Source organism: Sturnus vulgaris, chromosome 1 (assembly GCF_052056855.1).
Source record: "Sturnus vulgaris isolate bStuVul1 chromosome 1, bStuVul1.hap1, whole genome shotgun sequence".
Lineage (NCBI taxonomy): Eukaryota > Metazoa > Chordata > Aves > Passeriformes > Sturnidae > Sturnus > Sturnus vulgaris.
The window spans coordinates 36037964-36047045 of NC_142243.1; the positions used below are offsets into that span (position 1 = coordinate 36037964).

General features: G+C 36.8%; 1 pseudogene across 1 annotated transcript; it reads left to right on the plus strand.

Moving 5' to 3' along the window:
- The first annotated feature begins 2123 nt into the window (after positions 1-2123).
- Positions 2124-8385, plus strand: LOC148225150 (inactive phospholipase C-like protein 2; annotated as a pseudogene). Its single transcript, XR_015803278.1, has 2 exons — positions 2124-4601; positions 7995-8385. The product of XR_015803278.1 is annotated as an inactive phospholipase C-like protein 2 (transcript).
- Positions 8386-9082: the final 697 nt, after the last annotated feature.

Sequence of the window (9082 nt, forward strand, 5' to 3'; positions counted from 1 at the left end):
TGTAATGGATGGTCTTTCTTTGAACATCTGTTCAGCATAGCAATCGTTAAAAGTTTTCTTTCACTTTCTCCATTTAAGCAATTCTGATTGGCACTGGAACATACTTCTAATGGAAAACGGTTTCAGGGAATATCAACATGCTTCTTAAAAAATTTTGATAAAGCTGGAAAAGTAATTTTTTGCGCTGTGCTGGTTTATAAGAACACTTCTAATTAAGGTATCTTAATATAAAATTATTTTTAATTCAAGTGTTATTTCAGACTAAAAGTTAGCTCCTCAAGACATGTTGCTTTCAGAAAAAAAATCCTAGCATTTTTCAGTCTCAGAAAATGCAGATAATGAAAGCACAAATTTCTTAAATTCCTTTCTTATGAAATTGATTGCAGTTAAGTCATATGTTGCTGATATATTTGTACTTGTTTTAATAAGCACAAATAGGTATAATAGAGATAGCTAAACAATATTCTTTTCCCATTTTTTATGCTTATATATCCTTATAGACCCAAGCTTTCTCTAGTAAAGTGAGACCTCTGGGTTATCTCATTGCTTTAAGAGCAATGGTGAATCACTTTTCCTTCCCTTCCTGACCAGATCTTGTATTCAAGTTCTTTCTAATGACATGAAGGTTCTTTGGAAACAGTTAAATGATGCCGTCAGCCTTGACACTCGAGTCCAGGCAAGCCCAGCTAGCTCCACTGGCTGCCAACGTCACGAGTGGGCCACCTCCCAGGTTCCCAGAACCAGGAGTGTGGCTAGGGCTCCAAGCCCCCTTTGGCGGCTCACTAAGTCGGAAGGAAAGTAAAGGATGAGAGGGAGACCTTTCTAGGTTCCAGGATAGGGTTTATTGGAAGGGCGGGGAGCACAACCGGAAGCAAGGGAAGAGAACCCAAACAGGCGAGGAGAATGGGTTTGCAGTAACTTAAATGAGGGCCCTCCCCCGAGGGAGGGTCCAACACATCAACCGATTAGGGGCGGCAGTGGTGTAATACAAGGCGGGGTTACATATTTACACAACCAATAAGGGGTGACATAGGCAGGGACTTCAATATAGTAACAAATCGTAATCCGAGAAGGGGATGAATGATACAGATTTCTCTAGAACAAAGGGAGGGGCCAGGAGGAATTGACAACTGTAGGGGCAGGGATTAAGGTGAAAGACAGGGAAGGTTCTGGATAAAGGGGCGGGGTTTGGGGTGACAGACAAGGGTAGGCGCAGTAAGGGGAGAAACCATCTTGCAACAACATAGGGGTACAACTGGGGGAAACCATTGTAACAGGAAAATATCACAACCAAACAACCTTCAAACAAAACATAAACCACAACAGTTAAACCCTCTCAGAAGTTCCCTTCTGAGTCACTGCTGTATTTTCTGAAACTCACGACTTGAAGAGTCCTGTCTGCTCCAGTCCAGTTCCATGTGTTTCAGTGCAGCTTCTTTAGACTATCGTGGGTATTTTCCTGCTAAGGGGAGGGATGTGTGAGTGCTGTGGGCAGTCTGTGTGAAGAGCATGGATGGGTGCTCTGGTGAAGGAAGCTTTGCATAAAGGAGTGCTGTTAATGTCTTGTACACTTTGATTAGGGCCATGTCGTATGGAATTTATGTAGTTAATTGTGCATTGTGTTTCTTTGGTGTTCACAAGGACCCTGTCAGCATGGTATAAAAGCATTATATTCTGTATTGATAAATTTGGCAAGTATCTATAGGACTGTATAAGGATTCAGACAAAAGCTTGCTTTCGACTGCCTTGCTTTAGAACCTGTTCTCTCTCTAAGTAGGGTAAAACTCAAAAAATAAAATGCACATACATGTATGCAATAATACAGGATTATTATTTTGTTAGCATTCAAAACTTTTTTTTTTTAGTTTTATATCCATCAAAAGGACTAAAAATAAACTCTGGAAGATTACTTAGAGTAGCAAGAGCAAATATTAAGGCATTATTAGTATTTTCACCGTGATGATGCCAGTAAGAACTTCCATTTTATTGGTCATCACACAGACTTTATTGAACTACTTGATGAACTTTCAGCTCTAAGTTGAAACCTGTTTCAATGTTGAGCAAAATCATACTGATAGATTATTTTTTTCTCCCCCCATCCCTTTGTTTACCAGGATGGTACAAAAGAAAAGAGACAAAGGAAGAAGACTGTGTCATTCAGCAGCATGCCCACGGAGAAGAAGATCAGCAGTGCAAGCGACTGTATCAACGCCATGGTGGAAGGCTCTGAGCTCAAAAAGGTCCGATCCAACTCCAGGGTGTATCACCGATACTTCCTTTTGGATGCTGATATGCAGTCTCTCCGTTGGGAGCCTTCAAAAAAGGATTCTGAAAAAGCAAAGATTGATATTAAGTCAACCAAAGAAGTAAGAACAGGAAAAAATACAGATATCTTTCGCAGCAACGGAATATACGACCAGATATCGGAAGATTGTGCATTTTCAATTATATATGGAGAAAATTATGAGTCTCTAGATCTGGTTGCTAACTCAGCAGACGTTGCAAATATTTGGGTTACTGGCTTAAGATACCTGATTTCTTATGGAAAACATACTCTAGATATGCTAGGAACTACTCAAGATAATATGCGGACTTCGTGGCTTTCACAAATGTTCAGTGAATCAGATGTAGATAATCTGGGCCATATACCCCTATGTAATGCTGTACAATTTATAAAAGACTTAAACCCTGGTTTAAAAACAAATAAAATTGAATTAAAATTCAAGGAGTTACATAGATCCAGGGAAAAAACAGGTACTGAAGTAACAAAAGAAGAATTTATCGAAGTTTTTCATGAGCTTTGTACCAGACCTGAAATCTATTTCCTGTTAGTTCAGTTTTCAAGCAATAAAGAATTTCTAGATACCAAGGACCTCATGATGTTTTTGGAAGCAGAGCAGGGTATGGCACAGGTCACAGAAGAAATAAGCCTTGAAATTATTCAGAAATACGAGCCAGCCAAAGAGGGCCAGGAAAAAGGCTGTCTTTCTATAGATGGGTTTACAAATTACCTTACTTCACCAGACTGCCACATATTTGATCCGGAGCATAAAAAAGTTTGTCAAGATATGAAACAACCTTTATCTCATTATTTTATAAATTCATCTCATAATACATACTTGATAGAAGATCAGTTTCGAGGGCCTTCTGACATCACGGGCTACATTCGTGCTCTAAAAATGGGTTGTAGAAGTGTTGAACTGGATGTATGGGACGGTCCAGATAATGAGCCCGTGATTTACACAGGGCACACAATGACATCACAAATTGTCTTCCGTAGTGTGATTGACATTATTAACAAGTACGCCTTTTTTGCTTCAGAATACCCTCTTATTTTGTGTTTAGAAAATCATTGTTCTATTAAGCAGCAGAAAGTGATGGTACAGCACATGAAGAAAATTTTGGGGGACAAGCTGCATACACAGTCTCCAAACATTGAAGAGTCTTATCTTCCATCACTGGAATCACTTAAAGGGAAAATACTAATTAAAGCAAAGAAGCTTTCTGCTAATTGTTCTGGACTAGAGGGAGATGTTACAGATGAAGACAAAGGAGCAGAAATGTCACAGAGAGTGGCGAAGGAGGGGGTAGAACAGCAAAACTCAATGACAGGGAAACGATTCCAGCTCTGCAAAGATCTTTCTGAGTTGGTAAGCATATGTAAATCAGTTCAGTTCAAAGAGTTTCAAGTTTCATTTCAGCTCCAGAAGTACTGGGAAGTGTGCTCTTTTAACGAAGTGCTTGCTAGCAAATATGCCAACGAAAACCCAGGAGACTTTGTAAATTATAACAAACGTTTTCTTGCGAGGGTTTTCCCCAGTCCTATGAGAATTGACTCTAGCAATATGAATCCCCAGGACTTTTGGAAGTGTGGTTGTCAGATAGTAGCAATGAACTTTCAAACGCCTGGCTTAATGATGGACCTTAACATTGGTTGGTTTCGACAAAATGGAAACTGTGGCTATGTCCTTCGTCCTGCTATCATGAGAGAAGAGGTTTCCTTCTTTAGTGCGAATACTAAAGACACCGTGCCTGGAGTTTCACCTCAGCTGCTTCATATTAAAATCATTAGTGGGCAAAACTTCCCGAAACCCAAAGGATCAGGTGCCAAAGGTGATGTTGTGGATCCTTATGTCTATGTTGAAATACATGGAATCCCTGCTGACTGTGCTGAGCAAAGGACGAAAACAATGCATCAGAACGGGGATAATCCAATTTTTGATGAAAGCTTTGAATTTCAAGTAAATTTGCCCGAGCTAGCTATGGTGCGTTTCATAGTACTGGATGATGATTACATTGGGGACGAGTTTATTGGGCAATACACTATTCCCTTTGAGTGTCTCCAGACTGGTTATCGGCACGTTCCTCTGCAGTCATTGACTGGTGAAAGCTTAGCTCATGCTTCCTTGTTTGTGCATGTGGCCATTACAAATCGAAGGGGTGGTGGGACACCTCACAAGAGGGGCCTCTCTGTGAGGAAGGGCAAGAAATCAAGGGAATATGCTTCTATGAGAACATTATGGATTAAAGCAATAGATGAAGTATTCAAGAATGCCCTCCAACCTATTCGGGATGCTACGGATTTGAGAGAAAATATGCAGGTACAGTTTCATAATCAATTTATTGGTTCATATGTGTACCTTTGTACTATGATAAATATGGAATACATGTTTTTTTAAGTATCTTGTATATTGAATGATTTGAGTCTAATTCTGAACAGCTCTAAGAATGGATCATTCCAGAGGAGTTGTTTAGATGAGCTGTCCACTGATGTAACCTTGAATGCACGCGTATATTTTGTTGAATGTCGAAATGGAAATATGACTCCAGTGTTTGAACTCAACCCTATTGACTCATCCTATGTCTTTGAATGAATATTAGAAATACACTGAAAGAAAGTATGGCAATATTTTAGTTTTAAAGAATTAAGCAGAAATGTGGGAAGAGTACACAGCAGATAGAAAAGGGAGACTTTAATGCTTATCAGAGACCTTACTTGTACGTCTCAGAATGTTTAGCATAATTTCACCAAAGTTAGGTTTTTTCTTTAGTCCTAAATAGAAGGCAGTACTTTCAAGAAAGATCCATTTGCTTTCCATGATTCTTCCTAGTTATGTTGAAATACATGGCATTAGCACTAAAGTATTAGAAGGCATCTTCTAGAAGAAGTTGTCCTACTTTAAATGTCATGTTAGTAAAACACATTGAATTTAAGGAAAAAGTGCAGTCTGAGGTGATTTGTTTTGTGGAAGCCAAGAGATCTCACTTCAAAAATGTGTTCCTTGGAGATTCTAGGTGAATAACACCTTTTAGAAATGTATTAAAATTGAGTTGTAAAGTTACATTCTATTTAATACAAGTTTTAACTTTATTTATGAACTTCTGATGGAATACTAGCAGTGATCAACAAAATTAAGAGTTGTCATTTCAAATGGACTGACCTATCAAATCCTCTTGGTGTTATACAGTGTTAAGGGAAAAGAGATTAAAAGAAATGTCTAAGATCTGATTCTGGATTTTAAAGTCACAGCAGTGTATATAAATTTTCTTAATGAATAATCTTATACTAAAGAGATTCTAATAGAAATACAATTTTAAAGCTAATTTTATATGAAATAAGAAATTAGTACATCATTATGCAGCTCTCCCATTCCACTTGGTATATAAATTTACTCTTTTAAAAGATAATTTAAAAAATACAGGAATGATACTTTGACTCATAAATATTTCAAATTACAGGCTACACGTAAAATGAACATTACCTGTAGTTAACCTACTGAAGGCAAGAATTCTGTTATATGAAGAATACTGTATTTTAAGATACTTTTCAAGGAAGAACTGAGTTGAGGAAGCAGTGAAAACATGAAATTTTGTGTAGCTACATTGAACTCGTGAATGTGCATGCTGCAAAATGCACAGCATAAGGATATAAATGAAAACAGACTCTACAGTGGGGTTTCTTTGAACATGAGATACTAAAAGGTGTTTTATGTATTTTATTCTGTCAGTTTGAAAGATGTGCTATCAACTAAATTTATCATTATCTCAAAATGCTGTGAAGAAGTTATTTTAGGCACATGAGGGAAGATTAGTTTTTCTTAACTTTGCTAACAGATTATATAATGTGAACCATTTAAGCTCTGTGTAAATAACTTTTTATAGCTAATACAAGCAGCAAACCACTCAATTAAAATAAGTATCAGTTTATGTCAGGGAATGCGAAATTGTTTAATTTCTATGCCACTGAAATTTTGTGTTATAAATTGTAATGATTTTTGTGACCATTATATTCTCATAATATGCTCAGAAGCCAGATTATAAAGGGCAAAGTTGGTTAGTTTGATTTTTTAAATATAAGGTGGAATGAGAAGAATAAAAAAAATATGCAACAGTGAGTTAATAGCTTCTCCAAATCCATATAAGAATAGCCTTTTTTGTTTCTTTTGTTCCTGTATTACCATGACAAAAACTGATGTAATAACTTGTATTAGTCACTGATAGAAGTATAATATGAGTGATTGAACTGGGTGTGATGTTGCATGTTTAAGTTACTGAACAGTATGAGGAATGGTCTCTGAATATAGAGTTGGAAGTCCAAAGGCAAGAGTTAGAGTAGTAATACGTATTAGTCCTGTCCTGCCTTATATATTAATGTATATATACGATCCCTGGGTCCTTGTTAACCTCTCTGTAAAGCAGTTGTTCATAATGGCTTATCCATGGTACTTATCTCAAGCAAAATCTGTCTGAATGGAGTTCCCAATGTCTGTCTCTTGAGCTGTGTAATTATTGTGTCATGGAAGTGTACATCAGCTGATAAAAGAAGCTTCTGTTTCCTGGTCATTTACTAAAAGTACACTCTAAGTGACTGGGTAGGTGCAATTTAGTGTTCACGTAATTTTGCATGAATATGCTGTACATGCATATTTTCAAGTCTGCTTTGGTATTTTGTCTGATAAAGGGACAGCAAAATATTTCACATTTGATTGCTGTTTGAGTTCAAGTTGGCATTATATCATTCTAGGAGACAATGTCCACAAATGAGTCTTATCATGCCAGCAAGATGGAAAGTGATTTGGATTAAAATGAAAATTTGTACCGGATACTCTGCCTGGGTGCGACATGAGAGAAAGGAGCACTGAGCACATTTGTAACTTAAATATACCATGTTTTTGTTTTTAATTCCTACAGGAAGACAAACTCCAGACCTGCCATAGGTCACCAGTTCCCAGTTGGTACAAAAATCCTAAATTCTGTACAGTGCTGACAATATTCCCATCATGGAATGTCAGTGGCTACTTGGAGTCACACTGTATTTCCAGTGCTGTAAACTTTCTTCCAGTTTAAACTTAGGGCTTTATATTCTACTGTACTGGATATAAAACATGACTGTAAGAAATCTTAGGGAAAGGTACAGTAGTCAGTATTTAAGCTGAAGAACCTTTAAAAATTCACTGAAGTGTGACTCTGATAGGAATACACCAATAGTGGAGTGCTGGGTTTGTGAATCACACCAAATGGGAGCCTGCAGATCCACAGCACGTCTGGACTGCAGTTCAGGTATGTTTAAAGTTACAAATGTGCTGAATTCCTCCTTCTACTTCACTTTGCTTAATTGGCACATTCAGCATCTAATATTTTTTTCTCTTGATGGCATTTAAAAGTGTCTTAAAATTTTTCAAAATATACAACCACTATGCTTTAGAATCTCATTATTTCCATAGGGAATTTTAGCCATGATAGAGAGGAGATATACTTGTTCTAAATAGATGGTTTTTTCTGTGGCATGTACTACATTCCTCGAATTTTTAGCATTTTTGTAAAATATGTGTGATATTGATTGGTTTGAAAAATGCCAGTTCTTCAGGGAAAAGCTGGTAATTGTAGCTCAACATTGTAGCTCAAGTATAATAGGAAAGTATTTTATCCTGAAACAACAAGACTTAAATTTTCATATTTAACTGTAAGGGAAACTCTTTCTTTCCTTTTTGCAGAATGCAGTAGTTTCATTCAAAGAATTATGTGGCCTCTCTCCTGTAGCAAATCTTATGCAGTGCATTTTGGCAGTGTCTATGCACTTGGTTGGGCCTGATAACACACCCTTGGTAGTAGTGAATCTCAGTGATCAGTATCCAACTATGGATTGTTCCAGAGGTCTTGAAAAAGATTGTAACAGCATATGAAATGGTGAGTAGTTTTTTGTGCTTGTCTTATATTGTCTGTTTGGAAGAGTTTTTAAATATATCTGTATTATACTGTAGCATGCCTGTTTTAAAAGTAATTTTAACCTGTGACTTCCTATTCCCTGCTTCATTACTTGTGCTTGGAAGTTATTCCCATGAACAACTACAGCAATTGGTAGTGTTTTAATATAGAGTAAAACATAGAGATTATTAATATGCTGCACGCAAACACGTTTGTACACTTCAGAGGGTAAAATGGTTGTAACCAAGAGGATTTAACGTGAAGAAGAGGATGTATTGATTTACTAGTTTTTCAGTATTTTGAAAATTACTGTATATCTATAAACCTCTTACTACTTTACATTTTCCACTTTGTGGACCTTGGTTTATTTTGGTTTTGACTCAACACAGAATACAGAAATATCAGGCACTGATTTCAGGTATTGTAGTTTTATGAGCACCTTGACATGTAAAATTCTACACATGCTCTTTTATTTTCCTTGTCTCTCTCTTTCTTACAGATGTCATTCGATTAGCCATTTTTACACATGTAAGCAGCTGTAATGTTAACTTCATTATGTTTCAGTAAATACATAAATTGTGTCTTTAGAGACTGGAAAGTAAACATGTTGCAAGAAAAAAGGAAGGAAGAACTAATATACCAATAAATACTGATTTACATCTGCTTTGCATTAATCTGAAATGTGGAAAAAAGGTCCAGAAGAGTGTGATTTGAAATGTCTTCCTTACTTCCAGTGAAGTAATCTGGCAGAGTGTAATTGATTCTTTATTAATTTATTTAATGCTTTCTTTCACGTGTGCAATAATTTTGTGTGCTATAATGAGAAACCTCACCCGGCAGCACCAAGTCACTTGCCAGAAAAGAAATGGAGAACAAC